The sequence below is a fragment of the Macrobrachium nipponense genome, chromosome 27 (assembly GCF_015104395.2).
Source record: "Macrobrachium nipponense isolate FS-2020 chromosome 27, ASM1510439v2, whole genome shotgun sequence".
In the NCBI taxonomy this organism is placed as follows: domain Eukaryota; kingdom Metazoa; phylum Arthropoda; class Malacostraca; order Decapoda; family Palaemonidae; genus Macrobrachium; species Macrobrachium nipponense.
In genome coordinates, this window is record NC_087216.1 from 38,610,916 (window position 1) to 38,630,635 (window position 19,720).

At 38.3% G+C, this 19,720-nt stretch overlaps 1 pseudogene; it reads right to left on the reverse strand.

The window, feature by feature from the left end:
* LOC135200676 (RRP12-like protein) overlaps positions 1-19,720 on the reverse strand; it is a 192,522-nt pseudogene that overhangs the window by 89,655 nt on the left and 83,147 nt on the right.

Here is a 19,720-nt window from a genome sequence, read left to right on the forward strand (position 1 = left end):
CACATTCTCACACTCACATTAGAATCAGACATACTGAGAAAAATCCAAAAGAGTTATTCCAAAAACAGTCCACAGTAGCGAATGCCAAACACGATCCAAATACGTCACCAAAAAGCCGAAAACGTTGATCAAAGGTTGAAAAAATGAATCTAAGTCAGGAGGTAATAACAACAATGTTGATACCACCGGCGACAGAGAAAATATGATAGAAAACGGGGATGGTTCCTAGTCCTGCCGCCCAGGGCAGGCGGTAGATCACCTGACCTACCTGTAGCGGAAGTGGCGCGAAATTTGAATTTCTGTCGGGGACGACGGAGTCTTAGCTATGTATATATCTGACAGGTAAGTTGATTGTATGAAACTCTAGGGATTAAGGCCAAACCAATCTTGGTCAGATGGCAACGGGGATTCTTGACAGACCATCAAAAAATATGAAGGCCCTCTTGATTATCAAGTCCCCGCTCAGGTAAACCCAAGTAGAAACGACTCCAATTGTACAGAGAGCTCACTTGAGAGAGAGAGAGACCAGCTTAAGGCAGTCACAAGATTCCGAAGTTGCCAGTTACCAGCCCATGAAGTTTTAAATATATTTTTGGATATAAAAAATAAAAAATGTATTTAAAAAAGTTATTAATTTTATATATATATATTAATCTTAATTTTTATTATTATTGTTATTATTATCATCAATATTATTATTATCATCATAATCATAATTACTATAATATTTAATTCATTTATTTTTATATATTTGTAATTATTATTAATTGTTTTTGCCGAGGTGAAACGGGTGAAATGTAGCGAAAGAGAAAAATCATCCAAGCCTGGCCCTGCCCAGCTGGGAAGTCAGTGGGAAGCAGAACTCCGTTTCCCACCCAATAAACCACCACCGCTCAACGCAGTCCTGAAGTCTCACTCAAGTAAGACTTTTGATTTTTTTATCATTACTTATTGCATCTGATTGTTTTTATATTGTATTGTTGTTAAATTTTGGTGAAGTTTTCTTTGAGGAGTATGGGATCACATGGAAAAAAAAAAAAAGTTGCTTACCTTTATATTGATATGCAAGAGACGTAATGGCTAAGATTGTATTTGAAGCAAGCATCGGTGACCCTGCCAGCCCTGCCAAAAGCATCGTTATGCACCTTCTGACTGTTCTTCTCCTGTACACTGCAATTGAATTCATACATTTAATGATTATCATCAGGGGGGTCTGTTAACCTAACCAAACTAAAAACTGCATGACCAAATGAATTTATTTATCTTGTGCTGACAATGACAAAAGTAGCCCTGATTGACAATAACATGTAAGTTCACAAATTTTTTAATGCAAGATGATACTAGACAATTCATATACAGTACAGGCAGCCTGCGGTTAACGGCACAATTGCTTAGTAGCAAATCGGTTTTGCGGCTGTTGTCAAAATATTCATTAAAAAAAGAAGATAGTTTAAAGTATTTTTTTGGCACAATTTTTCGTTTAACAGCGCCGCTAGCCCATTATGTCTAACGGGGTACATACATTTGTAGAAATACCCTTCAGACCATAAAGGTTATGCAAATTAAATTAAAAAATTTTTATTGAGAATTATTACATAGGTATTAGGTAAACTAGATGCCCCTGACACTGTCTATGTTCAGATATATAGAGTTAAATAAGTGCAATTTAGCTATGGATGGTGTCGACCTTATAAATGCTCTTGCTTTCATGTTTAAAATGTGTATGAAAATGTATTACATATAGGGTATTTTTATTTCTACACATAAATATGATATAAAGGCAGCTTTTGAAATTGCCCTCCACGTTAGTGGATGTTTTTTCATGTTCGTTTTTGTGAGCCGCTGCCTGTCGCTCTCCCGAAAATATAGTTTAAAAAAGTGCAAATTTAGCGATTGATGTGTCGATTTTATAAATGTTCATGCTTTTATGTTTAAAATGTGTGAAAATATATTACGTATAGGGTATTTTTATTTTTGTACATAAACACGATACAAATTAAGGCAGCTTTTGTAACTGCCCTCCGCATATCTCAGAGGATTTTTTTTCATTGTTCGTTCTTGTAAGCTGCTGTTTTCCAAAAATGCTTTTACAAAGACGCACATGGTTATATTTTATTAATTTGGGAGCTAATTATAACTCATTTTTTGTTAATTGAAACTTCAGCTTTTATGATAAGTTTTCATGCTTTTATGTTTACAATGTGTATGAAAAATGTATTACAGGGTATTCTTTTATTTTTGTACATAAATATGTCCATTTGAAGTCTTTGTAACAGCCCTTCACGTGTTGAAAAGAATGGGTTGTTCAGTCGCGCCTGAATAATAACATTTTAATTTTTATCATTGAATCATGTTTTTATAAATTATATTTACAATTGTTGCATCAATTGATTTTAAAAGACAAAACTCATGTATACATTTGATTTTGCAACACTGCATTTGTTTGTTTTTCCATGGGCTAGAAGTACAAATATAACTGGAAACTCGGTCGATTTTTTGCTTTGATACGTGAGCAAAAAATTGAGGTACGACCGTACGAGCTAAAGATACTACTGCTACGTAGATGTGTAAGTGTTTACATAATAAAAATATGGAATGTTAGTCCATATATATAAAAGTCTAAAACTAAAGAGGTCAACCAGATTGCTTGCAGGAATGTGATCAGACTAGAGACGCTAAAGATGACGTATACAATAAGTATGTAGCTAAGATAACATGCCGTCACCTGTAGTCATTCAATTGTTTATAAACATTAGTCCAAGCTCCCTGCTTGAGACAACTACCCCGACCTATTATTCAAACGGCCTACGTGATCTGTAGCGTGTCTCATTCGATTGTGTGTTCGTATGAAACTATGTCATCTGATAGTATGTTCATATGTTCGAACTACTGTCTGTTCCTTCATAACTTGTAACAGAGATGGTAGACAGGCAGAACAGAGTTAGCTATCGTCATTAGAAGACCTTACCTCTTTACCTAAGCTTATCCATGTAGAGGAATAGGCCATTACCATCATCATTGGCAGAAGCGATCAAGCTATCGTCATAGAAGACTTGTACGATCATACCTGATCTTCATCATGTAAAACTTCAGAAGAATATACTATTTTTATACCTTGTGTTTTCTACAAGAACCTCACCGAACCATGAGTTTAACACATCGTCGTAAAGATAATACCGACTTCGTAAGTGATCTACAAAACCCCAGACACTCCATTGAAGATGGAAGTGCAATACCAACCGACTTAGCGTATAGATTATCGCTAGTCTAACATTACCTCATAGGGCGCCTATCATACAAGGCAGAGCCCTAATAGATGGCATAGTGACGAAAATTAAGATAAGCACAGAAGAAAAAGTAAATATGCATCTTTTCCTTAAATCTTTTAAAAAGTTATACATTACTTCACTGTATCCAATAATATTGTATGTATTCTCATATTATTGTATTAAATACTACGGTAGATCTAAGCTGGTTGCGGAGCGGCCAATGTTTTTGTTTGGAAATCAGCTGATTGGCAAATACGAGTTTGTTTCGCCATATTTAATGCAATTCTGAGCAAATTTTCTTGCTTCTAGTTAGCATAAACGAATATGTAGATATTGTGAACTAATTTTTTTTTTCTGTTACAGATTACGTTGGCGGCGTTTTTATTGAGTAAAACAATAAGTTTGCAATTTTCCTTTATATCGTCATAATACGAACTTTACATTATTTATCTTTTATCAGCGTGAAACCAACAGTTAAAATGTGTTCTTTCAAGCACACTAGTTTTAATTAAAATTATTTTATCTCAATTCTATCTACGGCTGTGTTTGATGGCATACATTTACTGGAGTTTTATCCTTGTTGCTGATGCATAATAATGGTCATTAGCAGCTTGAACAGTTTTTTCAGCTTCAGCTACAACTAGGTTTAAATTTAACAGTATATTTCGATCTATAGCGAATAAAGTTTTATCTTTGATCTATAGCGAATAAAAGTTATTACATTAAGATATCTCAGTCCTATTCCTACATAAAAATATAATTAATTTTTAATTAACTACGGTAATAGTGTATATAGTACGATGATTGAAATACAAGCCAAATGGATGTGTTATCCAATTCGGTTGTACTTAGCGCTCGATTGTTTATGGCTGTACACGTTTACGCAATGAGTATATAACATTAAAACCATACTTTCATCATTCTCTTTTGCTGTTTTTGAACGTATGTAACTAGAAGATGGGATAAAGTTAGGCTATTGTAATTTGGTCTCTCATAAAATCGGATAATTGTAACTTGAACACTACAGCTATCTGTACACTGTATAAAACCTTATTACATCATTACATACTCTAGACACCCATAGGATTAAAGCTAGGCTTTTTTTTCACCTTACAGTATTTATAACACTATAATGTATTGTACAGTACTATTGTACAGTAAATTCTATAGTACTGAACTGCATAAATATAATTTTACTTATTGTGCCATTGCAGGATTATGGCGCCACTTGACTGGTCTAGTATTCCACCTGTACTGATCAAAATGACAGACTTGTAATATTTCGATCACACAAGTTATGTAAACCATGAATCATTCAAAAAAGGAAAGTTTCTTACCCCCAGTATGTTTTTGAATAGTTCCTCCAACTTTCTGATATCAGCAAAAAGGCAGCCTTCCGTACAGAGGTAGACAAGCTTTTACCACAACACATAACACTTTCTCCAACCACTTGCTGTAAGAACTCATTTAATTTTTCTTCACTAATACTCTTATCCAGCTGAAGCAAAATTTGCCTGACACACCTTAAGCGAGGTGCACGGGAGCTGGGGAGCAGCAGCTGATATAGATTTTAAAAGCAAAGATGACAATTCATCAATATTTTCATTGACAAAGGATTGGCATGCTTCATTTCTGATACTTAGTGTTTCCTCCAACAATCTATAAGCAGCTTTTTGTACATGTCGATCAGTTTTGGAATCCAAAATTGGTTTTACTTTACTGAACAAGCGTAATACTAATGCAGAATCTATAAATGGGAGGAAAGTTCTTGCCAAGTCCAAAAAGGCTTGTCTTTTAAACACATCAGTTTCATCATTATATTTCTTCATGACCATTCCTAGAAAATTCTTGATATTTTGGGTTGGGGGACAACCTGAAGGTAAGTTCTAATGGTTGAATAAGCAGCAAGCCTATGTCCATTACTTACAATGGATTCACCTGACTCGTCGGTGCTTGATTTACCTTTGAACTTCTGGTGCTTGTTAGTAAGGTAAATATTGAACAAGGCAGGTAAGTAGTTCTTTGCATAAAATGACAATTTTTCCTGGGTTTTCCACATTATCATTTACCAAGGTTCGTAAGGCTGTCATCATAGTGATTCTCGTGTCGTCGCGTAGCCTGATGTGGTCACAGATAATACGAGCAAACTTCCTCGTTTCCCAACACCTCGTGACATCAGTAGCTTTGTCGCAAAAGCCAGGAAGAAGGAAGGTTCCAGATCTGATTTTCGACTGTATGGTAAGTTTTAGCCAAGATGGAATCTCCTTCTTTTCACCCTTTTCTTTTAATGAATTAATAATTATGAAACATTTACCAGCAAGATGAACAAAGAAGTCTTCGAAAAATCCCAACTGAGTATTCTTGATGTAACGCTTTAACTATGGGCAAAATCCACAAGTACTTCTCGTCTTCTGCAATGTTCCTGTTACTTGCAAAGGAATGACTTCCATGACAGCTTTGTCCTACAGATGTCACAAAGGAACCAATAGATTCCTCCAAATACCTTCTATGTGGAACTTTAGGGTTGTCCAATTTTTTTTTTTTTTTTTTTCGGTTTTTTTTTTCAGAAAGACTTTCTCAGGCATGGTTTTCCAGCATTTTGGTGGAAAATAGGCCCCAAGTACTTTGAAGCAACTACCAAGGGACTGAAATACGCAGTTCCCACGGCCTCCTTGGTAGTTTGATATGACAAGACCACTTGACACTGCCTGGAAAAATAGTTTCTATTTTGATCCCTGTTGGTTACGCTACAATGACCTCTTTATTACTACAATTTCCAATACATTCTTCTAAAAGAGCTTTGGAATGACTCGGGGAACCACCTGAAATGAAAAGAAAAAAAAAAGAAACCAAAACTTATTTTCTGAACATATTTAAGGAACGCTTTACCTAGAGGGCGGATTAAAAAAATAAAAAAAAAATAAAAGGAAGACGGATAACACTATTTCGGTGATAATTCCAGGTGGACATATTACCAAGCAATTAATTATCATCATCGTTACCACTTATACACAATATACAGTTCCCTTTTTGGTGGAGTTGAGGATTGTGATTAAAAAATTAATGGAGCATCAAAGAAAACTAACCAGCAATAATTTAAAAAAAATTGCACAAGTGCTTTGCGAATTTTCCAATCACTTTGTTCCAAAGATTAACATATTCCTGGTTCTTCTTTGTCTGATGGCAGTGCTTACCTTGCTCTTTGTACTTTCATCATTTCGCCACTCTGACCAGTATGGCACTAGCTCCCCCTGAAACCAACAGAAGGCATCAAATTTCAATTCCTTGAATCCTTGATCGAGGTTCTGAAAAAAAAATGGAAAAATGAAAAACTAAAAATGAAAACAAAAAACTTTTTGGATAGCTTATTCTTGAAAAATACAAACCAGTGTATTCTGAATCCAAAGTTGGATTATATAATCAAAACAGTATCTGCACCAATTATTGCGAAGTTGATAAAACCCTAAACAATACATGTTACCAATTTTTTGCCCTTCGTTTTTTGCCCTTTTTGTTTCCTTTGTTGTTTTATAAACCCTCAATCAGCCAAAATTGGTTTAAAATGTTATTAGCCCTGAATAAGCATATACAAATAAATATGCCATTAAAACAGTCACATTCCCACCCTCTCTCTGATTGTAATGAATCAGTCTGTTATAAAACAACTACGGATGGGACAATGACCACTATTTCAGTTGGGACTGGATTAAGCCATTTGTTTCCTCAAACAAGAGGTAAATGCAATAACAAAATATTTTTCCAAACCCTTTGGATAACCTGTTTGGGAAGAAATGCCTACACCTTTCAAACCAACATGAATTTGTAAGGAAAATTTCTTTTCGGTGGGAGTTAACTTATGCCTCTCGATGATTGGCCTCGGGGTGGGAAGTGTCATTGTTAAAACCACCTTTGAATTGCTTGGCGTTCATTGGTGGTTTCGAACCATGAGCGATGTAATTTCGTATTAACCTAAAAAAATTCCCCTTCGGTTAACACATACTGTTGGAACTCCCATATTTGGCAGATTTCTCTCCAGAACATTAACCCCTTTAACCCTTTCTTTATTCTCGGAAAAATTCGCCTATTAGCGGATTAATTTTTTTCTATGGCAATGAATATCCACAAAATTTCCCTATTCTTTTGTTAATCAATTTCATACAATAAATAATGCACGATTTCGTTGATTTATTAAAACTGTTGAAAAAAAAATAAAAACCAATAGGGTATTAAACATTTTTAGTTGGTTTTTCTTGAGTTTTGTAACTTAACAAAATCAGCAGTTTTAAGGCATTTTAAAAGGTTAAAGGGGTTTGTATCAACTATTCGTGGCGGGGTGGTCTGGTCCCCATCCCCTGCATTTCAAAGGGGGGGGTAAAACGGGGGGAACACTGTTACTGTAATACTACCTTGAGATATGAGACAGTCCTCAAAAGATACGAAATTGTTTTAAAAATTTTTTATCAAAAGCTGCTAACTCGGTCCACTATTTTTGTCTGAGACACAAGGGGAACCCCTTCCGGAGAAGACTATGAGTGCCTTCGGGTAGGCTACGGCTAATTGATGCCGGTGGTCCAGCATCAGGCAAAACCTAGCATCTTGTTTCCATTGTCTCACTTGTTCACACGCAGAAATCAAGTCAAATCTTTGTGCACGTGTACTTGGTTCTGGCATCATTTTTGGTACCTTTTTTTTTTTACATTTTTTTTGTTGTGCCATGCCATTGGGCCGGCGCCTGGACCCTCTTGAGAATGATTTGTTTGATAGAAGTAAAGCAAGAAATAATAAATAAAACATGAGCGGGGGACTGGGGAGTACGGTTGATTGAAAACTGGTCAAGGGCTGGTACGACAAAACCAGTACATCTACAATTTTTTTACCACATCCTTAAAACAAAAAGGATGCCATCTTAACAGTGCCAACACCAGCAAAAACTAAACTACAATCCAGTGACCCAATTAAGGTCACAAAGGTAATCCAGGAAGAAATGGGGAAGCTTCTTGCTTGGTGTGGGTGAAAGAAAAAAGAAGCTGGCCAGGATGATCTACGCAGTGACGAGAGTTGTAATATGACGGAAAAAAAAGGACCATGTTATTGTTTAATCGGCAACGTTGCGTGAACGAAGAACTAAGTACCATCAACTTCAAAAGACAGGGTGCTGAAGCAGAAGAAGATACGGTTTTAAGGCAAAGGTCATGGCTGGCTTTGATTATTTTGTTCAAGCAAGAGAAGCTCTCGGCATCCTCACTTGGTGGTGACGGCATGGTTGTAAGCTGAGCCAGTCGCCGAACTTCGTTTAAGGTGCAGCTGGCGAAGCTACCATCGTTCATGGTGGGTTCGCTTGCGCTTCATTGCATCAAAGGAAGGTCCTAATCATTTTCCCCAACCAAATGTTCAAACCTTGAGAGGAAATAACTGGATTGTTTTTAGAAGAAAATAATGCTCTGCTGAGGGACTTGCGCAATCCACCGCAGAGGCGCGAGAAGCTGCTGCCGCCTGGCCATGTAAACCATGAAGGACCATCTGGCCCTTTGCAAGTTGTGTGGCAAATGCCTAGGCAGGGACTCGTAAAGTTAAAGCCACTTGCTAGTGTATTCATTCCCGATAATCCGTCGAGCCTTTAAGGAGTTCCACTCAGATTCCTTACGAAAATAAAAAACTGCCAGGTTCTGCTGGTAGGTGGCCAATGCTTAGGGGCATGGGTGACAGGGCAGTTTTTTTTACAAATTAATATATACCGAACGGGGAAAATCCACATTTTTGGCCCCGCAGGGTGAAAGAAATATCTTCAAGAAAATAAAACTCCCCGATGAAAGCCCATTCTACTCATTCTTGATAATTGCTCCTGGCTTGAATGATGGAACATTCTCAGATGAGTTCAAGTTTAGTTGAAAGCCCTCTACCTTCATACCCCAATACACGACTCTAATCCTTTCACAAACCCTATGGTATTTCAGTACAGGTCAATTTCCAAACTTTAAAAAATTAAAATAAGTTTTATTTTACACAAAGCACTTGTTTCTGCCACTGCTTTGAGGTGAACTCAAAATTACAAATCCTAACCCATTCGATGAGTGTTGGAAAGACTCACTTAACAAACAATCGCTGATATTGTTTGGTGGCCCTAATTAACTGATGCTTGGCATGGAAATGAGGAGATTACCAAGAACAACTTGAACTCACGGGTGTGGGCATGGAAAAAAACTTAAGGCCTTGATGCTGTTGCAGGTGACAAGAGGGATCTTAAAGGTTTAATGGCTTTGAACCTACACCAAGCTAGAAGAGTTGGGTTTACCCCTCGGTGGAAAGTTGATTAAGTTCTGGAGCGCTAGACTAGTGGATAACATATATAAGTGAACGTTAAAATGAGCTTGTTTTGAGGGAATCCAAGGAGGAAGACATACGCAAGCGTGGAGGAGTTGAAGGAGCTTACACTGGTATGACTATAACATTACGAAGGTTTAGGTCTTTTACAAGAGTATTGATGAGTAGTTGAGGAGAGGTGGAAGTGGCGTAGTGCCAGAGAAAGGGTTTTCCATTTCATATGAGAAGAATATTCACCCAGAAAAAGTTTCAAACTGGGTTAGTAGATCTTAGCGAGACCACTTTTTTTTAATGACAACTTGTTTGTCACATTTTACGTAACATTTTTCAAAGACAGGCAAAAGCAAACCACCTCGTTGGACAGATTTTTATTCAAAAAAATGGGCCTTTTTTGGCAATGTGAAACATATAAGTGCCTTGTGCTGAAAAGTGCATGCCAAAAAAAAGGCAAAAACCAAGTGATTTTGATTAAATGAAAAAATGTTAGTTACGAATACGGTAATGATATATGCATCTTGTATAGGTTTAAAGGCTTGAAAGTTAAGGAAATAAGTAGCATTTTTTTTTACAAATTAAGTTTTTTATTTTGGTTTGGTTTTCATTTTTAAGTTAATCTAACTTGTTTTATGCTGTTTTGTAGTTTGTTTGTTTAAAGAAAAGGAAATAATTGCAAAATAGGTTTTTAGAATTTTTATTAAGAAATTTCTCAATCATTTCTGTAAGTGTTTAAAGAAACACGTGTGTCCAGTTTTGTTTTATGTTTTTCTTTTCGTGTCGACAAGTGCCTTCGCAGTCCCTTCCTTTCCCCTCCCTCCTCCTCTGCCATTCAACCTCCTTAAGTTGTATCGCACTTGTCCTGTCCCAAATTAAGGTGCTAAAGAACTACTCTCTCCTTCATGCCTCACTAAATTTAGCCACTCTTTTTTCTTTCTTTTCAGTTTTCACTCCTCTATACAATATTTTCTTTTGTTATGCAAATTGATTTAATTATTCGTTAAAGTGTGTTGCATGGTTGTCTCCAATTAAAAAGTGTTCTTTTTAGTTTTTTTCATAAAACAGTTTAGGATGGTTTATGGGGTGATTTTCTACAAGAAAGCTGGGAACTTGGATTAAATCTTATTTCAGTTATTTTTAAATTGGGAGAAATGTGTTTCTGATTTCCATCAATCACTTGAATATTTAATGTTGACAGGCTAGACTTGGGCGTGACCCCTCCTCCTACCGGCCTCCCAGCTTTTGGCTACCTGGAGTTCAAAGACAGATGTTCGGGGGTGTTAAAAATGGCGAAAAATTTGGTATTTATGCTTCTTTCATTTTTATTGTCCCATCTAACTTTTTTTTGAATTTGCTTTATCTTAAATAACATAAAACTCACATTCTACAATCCTTAACTTAATCTCAGCTTTAGCTATTTTATTTCCCTGTAACTCTTTTAATAACGTTCTTAACATCATTCTACTTGCTGTTTGTGCATTGTTTCAAATATTCTTTTGATATTTGAAAATTTAAGTAAAATCCATGTTTATTTATATCATAACAAGCAAAACATACATCTCTAAGAGAATAAGGAGAGAGATAGAGAGAAGATACGTAAGGATGAGCAGTAGAAGAGAAGAAGAGAAGAAGAGAGAGAGATGAGAGAGAGTTATATGTGGTTTATCCTTATTTGAAAGAGTTGAAATTGGAAAGGTTATTCAATTGTATTAGTTATTAATTTTCTATAAAAATTAAAACTATACCCTTAAGTATCACATGATTTTTGTTAATTTTACAGTGCATATCATTTATTAATTAATATTTGAAAATATTTGATAAATATAGTAATATTTGATTATTGTCATCATTGTATAAAAATGTTCATGTAAAATGGGATTATATCATAGATTGTTTGTAAAGCGCATCAAAAGATCTTCTCAGTTTAAAATTGACGAGAAGAGAGAAGAGAGAGAGAGAGAGAGAGACGAGAGAAAAATGAGTGTAAAAACCCCTCTTCCTTACCTCCCTCCCCTCCTTCTGCTGTACCACATTACTTTTGATATATTTTTGAAACAACTTGTTGGACCGTCAGCCCACCCCTGCTTGAGTATCTTGGTTAGCAGGTCTTTAAAGAAACATCGTACATAGCTGCTCATGGCGAAGTCACTGGGCGGACTTCCTTCTTTTCCTTCTTCATTTCGTTACGCTTAATTCTTTGTTTAATTTTTTTTTCTTTATTCTACATACTAAAATTTACTGTTACTAATCTTACTACTACTGAAACTTATTTTTTCCTTTTAATCGAACTGCATTGCTCTTTTGTCTCATTAATTTAAGTAATTAGATTAATATATTTGAAAATTTTATGTTATCCATTTTAATTTGTTATTCATACAAAAAAAACAACATCTCTGTAAGAAGAGATGTGATATTTCACCTTATTTAAACTGTGACTAACTATAGTATTGAATTCGTACTATTAATTATTTTTAATAATTATGTATGATGCGAGTATTGATTCTAAATTAAATTTTAAAAATTTTAAAAATAATAAATTAATTTTTGTAAAATAAAAATGTATTTTAGTCATTGGAAAAACAATTAATCGAATAGTGAAAATACCACTTAATTAGTGATTATTTGTATCCGTTTTTTGGAAAAAGAAAAACCCCCACGCAATAGGTGGAAGTTTCCCGCAAAATAATGGGCAGATATTGACCCAAGAGGAAATCTCGCGGAATCCAAAGAACGGCAAATTAATACAAAGGGACCCACTGGGTGTGTTGTGATTTGTGTGTTGTGTGTGTGTGTGGTGTGTGCGTGGTTGTGTGGTGGGTGTGGTTGTCCTGGTTTACTAACTATAATATGTATGAAGCATAACTACAGCTCTTATTTCATTATATTTATCTATGATACATTAATTATATTAACTATTATATTGAGTATTTATCTATTATATTATATGTAACACACTATTGATATTTAACATACATAACATACATTACATACAATTACCATACTATACATTACATACATATAATAGTATAAAACTCTTCTATAAATATACTACATTATTATATAGGACATTTCTGCTCTTCTATCTCTCTCACTATAATATATAGTTACGCTTCTCTTAACACTATACATCAATACTAACTACATTAGTATACTATCTTCTCTCTCATGATATGAGGAATAATCATGACCAAAGAAGATTTATACATTGATTGAGATTTTGCATATAAATATATGTACGTACGTATATATATATTAGCTATAATAGAATAATCATAATAACGAACGAATTATTTGAAATTATATTATAATATTAAAAATTTTAAAATATCTCAATATATATAATATTAAAAATATATATATATATATATATATATATATTAAAAAATTTTTTAAACAAGAAGCCATGTATAGCAACCGGGAGGCAATACAAGGATTTAGTTATAATCCTGAAAAATTTAGAATTAAGGGAGGTAAGCAGTGGCCTTGGTCAAGGGAAGTTTATTTGAAAAAACTTTTAAAATTTGACAAAAAAATAAACAATACCATTTTGGTACGTAGTAACATAAAAATTTACAAAAAGATGTTCAAAGCCAACAATAAGTGGAAAAAGAAATAAAACAGGGTATTTATGGAAATTTAGTGAGCCTTAGAGAAAAAAAAAATTGTTAATAACTTGAAAAGACGGGGTGCGGAACTACTTAATTAGTAGGTTAATTCATTTCTTTTAACGGTACCTTTCATAAACCATTTCACAAATACTATGGGTCCAAATTGGATTTACAATCCCAGACTAAGATTTAGGAGTTTTGTTTTTCTTATTAGTGTTTCTATTAATAGTTTTTTCTATTTCTATGTCAATAATATGCTTGACTTCGTTAAGTAAAATAAAATTCCATGAAAAATTAATTCTTTTAAATTTAATTTCATTTAGATACCAGATCCTAACAAATGAGTTAAACCTAGATCTCCCTATTTACTTCAAATTTTTTGTTTTTTCTCCAGCCTAAGAATAAAGTCGTGAATTAGCATTGTTAAGTAAGGTCTGGGTCCTGTTCTAATTTCATGGAAAACTGAAAGAATAATGCAAGCTGCCTTAATACGTGACATCGATTAAAAAAATTTTTATATACCTGGGTACGGTGTCCGATGTTATAAGTAAAAACGACGGGGCGGGTCAATCCTTACAAAGAATTTTGTAAATAATGTTGTTAATGTTACGGACTATTCTAATTAGCATACCTATAATGGTATTGTTATAAGAGAACTCACCATTAATATTTGAAGATTTAAATATTTGATTTTATGGTTTCAAATCCACAAAAGTAAGGTAAGCTAAGTACATTTTTAGAGGTTTCTTTTTCATTACTAAAAATACTATAAAACTTCTTGTGAGCTTTTTGGTAACATAAATCAATATGAGGTGGGTAACTGTCATGGTAATCGCTCTATAGCGAAGTAACATATATTAAAGGAAAGGAAAATGCATCTTCGAGAAGGTCTGCAGCAAGGAGGAATTCCCGCACATGTTGGAGGTGTCTGTTCTCATGATTGTTCGAGAATACTCAGGTGTGTTATGGAACTCAACACGCGCCGTCATTAGAAACACCGCGTATTATGATGCAACATTTCATCGAAAGCCTTCTAGAGGGACGGTGACGTTCACTGGTTAAGCTCCGCCCTTTTCAGCCCTGCCCTAGATCGCCGTATGTATATATGACTGAGGAAGTAGATAGATCATCAGAGATAACAGAAGAAGGAAGAGACAAAGAAGGATAAGTGGTGGAAGAGGAATGCATGCATGAGAGTTGTGTGAACAGAAACAAGTTAAGTTCGCAGTCTGTAGTCGGGGAGAGAGAGAGAGAGAGAGAGAGAGAGAGAGAGAGAGAGAGAGAGAGAGAGAGAGAGAGAGAGGACCCTTCATAGAAGAAACGTCCTACAAGTGGTTTTGAGGAGCAACCTGCCCTTCAAGTTTCAAGACTAAGACATTTCTTCATTTATTACGAAGTTCAGAAGCCGTCTGAAGTTTCTACTGTCCCCTTTTGAGAAGCCCTCACTTCGTGCACTGATTTTGACAGCTGCAAAACTGGCCAGCAAGTATTTCATTACCACACTGTTTCCCGTTTACATATTGTAAGATTTTGTTTTATTTTTGTTATGTAAATAGGAGAAACCATTCTGCATTTACCTTTGTTAATAAGCTGGTAAATAAACTTCTGTTCTGTTTGAGTTTCTTTCTATATTCATATCCCAAGTTTCAACTGTTGGTGTTGAATCCTTTTGTTTATTATAATAAAGAACCTGAGCGGATCTCGGTCCGTAACAATAAGAGATCATTCTTTTTTTATGTATTCTATTTCTTGTTCGAGATATTGTGGACTCGTAATTTTAACATTAAGATGGTGGACAGAAGAAAAACTTACATATGTTAAATTATGTGGGTTTCTTATAAATATGTTATTGTTATAATACAATTAAGTTTGTTCATACTTACCTTGGCCAGAATATATATATAGCTGTATTTTCTGACGTCCGAACCGAATTTCAAAACTCGCGGCACACGTAGTGGGCGGCCAGGTGGTAGTACCCATTCCCGCCGCTGGGAGGAGGCGGATATCAGGAACCATTCCCATTTTCTATTCATATTTTATTCATGACCCTTGTCTCCTGAGGGGAGGAGGGTGGGCACTCTAATTATATATATCTGCCAGGTAAGTATGAACAAACTTAATTGTACTATTATAACAATAACATTTTGTTCATGAAACTTACCTGTCAGATATATATATAGCTGAATCCCACCTTCAGATGGTGGGCAGAGACAGAATAGGATTTTTAGGAAACTTAATTAAGTAAATGATTTTACTCTTGGTTCCTTACCTGTTAGCAAGTAGGACTCTCTGATTACTGTCACTTAAGCCTGCTTCTGCTTTTATCAGAGTTGCCAGCCAGGTGTAGACCTGTAGTGCTGGTGCACTCTGGATGCTCTGTCAACGGGGACGTGACCTCAATGTGACAAGACCATCTAGCCAAACATATGGGAGTAACACAGCAACCGACCACCACCTGACCAGCTAACCAAAAAACCCCTGACAGTTAAACTAAAGAATGGGAGATTTTGACAGAAGATCTCACCATCAACCAAAAACACAATAATAAAACTAACCTAAACTAAGCTAAGGGATAGGGAGAGAGCTACCTTCAGCCCCCAAAACAAAACTGTGTCTGCCAAAATGTAAGGCCCCAAGAACTACAGTTCTCGTAAATCGTTCTCACATCCCGGAGTAACGTGAGGCGAATACGGAATTGCTCCTCCAAAAGGTGCTATCAAGGATATCTTTGATAGACATATTCCTTTGGAAGGCAAGAGAAGTAGCTACGGCTCTGACTTCGTGAGCTTTCACTTTAAAGAGGCCTCAAATCAGTCTTCTGGCAAGATGAATGAGCCTCTTTAATGACGTCCCTCAAGAAGAAAGCCACAGCATTCTTTGACAACGGCACCAATCTGGTCTCTTCACCAAGCACCAGAGATTACCTGAGGGACCTCTTATCTCTTAGTTCTATTACACATAGAACTTGAGAGCCCTGACAGGGCACAGGGCTCTCTCTGGTTCTTGACCCACGAGGACCCGACATACCTTTGATTTCCAAAGCTCCTCGGCCAAGGATTAGACGGGTTCTCATTTTTTGCCAAGAAAGACGGCTCCAACGAGCAGACAGCGCTTGTCCCCCTTGAAGCCCACTAGGCTACTGAACGCTTGGATTTCACTAAACTCTCTTCGCCGTCGCCAGAGAAGCTAGGAAAAGCGCTTTCCTCGTCAAGTCCCGTAGAGAAGCTTCGTGGAGAGGCTCAAAGGGACTTAACATTAGATGCTTCAGAACCACATCGAGATTCCATGAGGGTGGTCTTGCCTGTGGAATCTTGGAGGTTTCGAACGACCTTAAGAGATTGTGTAGATCCTTATTGTCGGAGAGGTCCAGTCCTCTGTGGCGAAAAACGGCAGACAACACACTCCTATAACCTTTAATTGTAGGAACTGCCAATTCTGCACATTTCTTAAATAGAGCAAGAAATCTGCTATCTGGTTCACAGAGGTCGTGGAAGAGGAAATTCCTTCCTTTTTGCACCATGCCCTGAAGGAGGCCCACTTAGATTGGTAGACAGCTCTTGAAGAGGCTCTTCGAGCATTAGCGATTGCTCTCGCAGCTGCCTTTGAAAAGCCTCTCGCTCTGGCCAACTTTCGATAGTCTGAACGCAGTCAGAGCCAGAGCGGAGAGGTTTTGGTGATACCTTTTGAAGTGAGGCTGTCTGAGTAGATCTCTCCTCCAGGGCAACGTTCTTGGGAAGTCCACAAGGAAAGTCATGACCTCTGTGAACCACTCTCTTGCTGGACACATCGGTGCAATCAGAGTCAACCTTGTCCCTTCTGAAGCTGCGAACTTCCTCATGACTTCCCCCATGATCTTGAATGGGGGAAAGGCGTAAAGATCTAGGTCTGTCCAGCTCCAGAGCAACGCGTCCACCGCAATTGCCCCTGGATCCAGAACCGGGGAGCAATACAGAGGAAGCCTCTTCGTCCTCGACGTAGCGAACAGGTCGACTAGAGGACGTCCCCACAGTCTCCATAATTGCTGACAGACTTCCTGGTGCAAGGTCCACTCTGTTGGCAGAATTTGATTTCGACGACTGAGAAGGTCCGCCCTGACATTCTGTACCCCTGCCACGAATCTCGTCAGGATCTTGATCTGCCTTACGTCTGCCCATAGCAGAACTTCCCTCGCAAGGCGAAAAAAGGGAAAAAGGGATCTGGAGTGAGTTCCTCCCTGATTCTTTAGATATGCAAGGGTGTGGTACTGTCCGAGTTGACTTGAATGACCTTGCCTGACACTTTGTCTTCGAAGAACTGCAGCGACAGGAAGATCGCTGCCAGTTCCTTTACATTGATGTGCCAGGCTATCTGTTCCCCTCTCCAGGAGCCTGACACTTCCTCCCCCCCTAGTGTTGCTCCCCAACCGGAAATGGAAGCGTCTGAGAACAACACTAGGTCGGGGCTCAGAAGATTTAGGGAGAAGCCCTCTCGCAACTTCTGAGGGTCGAGCCACCATCTTAAGTGGTCTTTCACTGTGTTTGAGATCCTTAGGATCGCATTCAGGTCCTCCTTCGCCTTCCATTCTTCCGCAAGGAAAAATTGAAGAGGCCTGAGGTGCAGTCTTCCCAACGAGACAAACTTTTCCAGCGAGGAAATGGTGCCCAGCAGACTCATCCATTCCCTCGCCGAACAAGCTTCTCTCCCTAGGAAGGCTGCGACTTTCTCTAAACCCAGCTGCTGACGTTCCTGGATGGAAACGCCCGCGAAAAAGCCACTGAATCCATCTGAATCCCCAGATACACGATGGACTGTGTCGGGGTCAGATTGCGACTTTTTCGGAGTTGACCAAAAGACCCAGGGACTTGCTAGGGCTAACGTCGACTGAAGGTCCTCCAGACATTTTCTTCTCGACGACGCTCTGATCAGCCAATCGTCGAGGTAGAGGGATATCCTGATCCCTGAAGAATGGAGCCACTTCGCTACATTCCTCATTATAACTGTAAAAACCATCGGGGCCGAGCTGAGACCGAAACAAAGGGCTCTGAATTGCCAAACCTTGTTGCCTAAGACGAATCTCAGGTACTTCCTTGAAAGAGGGTGGACGGGGACGTGAAAGTACGCGTCCTGCAGGTCCAGAGACACCATCCAGTCGCCAGGTCTCAAGGCTCCTAGCACCGACTGAGGCGTCTCCATTTTGAACTTGTTTTTCTCCACAAAAAGATTGAGCCTGCTCACATCCAGGACTGGGCGCCAACCCGACGACTGCTTCGGCACCAGGAAAATCCTGTTGTAGAAGCCCGGTGACCCCAGGTCCAAGATTTGCTCCACCGCTCTTTTTTCGACCATCTGGTCTAAAAGATCGAAAAAGGATACTTTTCTTCTCTCCCCTGATAAGTCGGAGAGAGGTCTCTGGGAGTTGATGTTAAAGGAGGAGGATGTAAAAAGGGGATCTTGTACCCCTGCTCTAACGATCTTGAGAGTCCAAGGGTCCGCGCCCCTCTCTGCCTCCATGCCTCCGCAAAGAACTTCAGCCTGGCCCCGACTGGCGTCTGAAGGACAGATCTTAATTGGTGGATTTTGGCTTAAATGAAGCTCTTCCTCTCGAAAAACCTCTCCCTCGAGGAGCTGCTCTCGAGGGGGGTGCCCCGCGAAAGGGTTTGACTTTCTTCGGGGGTTTAACGAATGAAGATGTAGAAGGAACTGCTGGGCGTCTTGAAGACTGTGCCAAGAGGTCCTGGGTCGCCTTCTCCTGCAAACTCGTTGCAAGATCCTTTACCATAGCCTGGGGGAAGAGATGGTCCGAAAGAGGCGCAAAGAGCAATTCCGCTTTCTGAGCGGGAGAAACCGACTTAGCGGTAAAATTACATAGAAGAGCTCTTTTCTTCAGGAAAGCTGTTCCAAAATGAGAAACCAGCTCTTCCGAACCATCCCTGACGGCCTTGTCCATACACGACAACACGCTGGACAGCTCCCCCAGACTGAGAGAATCAGGGCTTCTAGACTGAAGGTCCAAAACTCCCAAGCACCAGTCTAAGAAATTAAAGACACATAAAGTGCGCAGCAGTCCCTTCAAGTGTGGTGGTCCGTCTCCACAGGAGTCCAGGACACCTTTGCAGAAGATAGAGGGACCTCCTCTGAGCGTCCACTAAACTGGAGAAGTCCCCAAGAGCGGACGAAGGAACCTTTTACCCCACGTCCTCCTCGGTTTCATACCAAATGCCTCCTCCTTTCCCGGAGAGTCTAGAGGGAGGAAGGGCGAAAGTGGTCTTGCCCTGGTCCTTCCTTCGAGACATCAAAATCTTGGAGCTTCTTGAAAGCCCTCTTGGTTTAAAGCGACGTCTTCATTTCGACAAATCAGGAGTCTTGACTGACTTAGAAGACGAAAGTTGAGAGGGAGGAGACCTTAGGGGTCTGCCGGCTGAAACTTATCCCCGAAGGACGAACGTAACAGCCGCACAAGAACCTTATAGTCTGAGACAGCAGAAGCTACAGGAGGTTCTTCTTCGACTGAACTCGCTGGACTACTAAGTTCCCCTCCTTCTTCTCTAA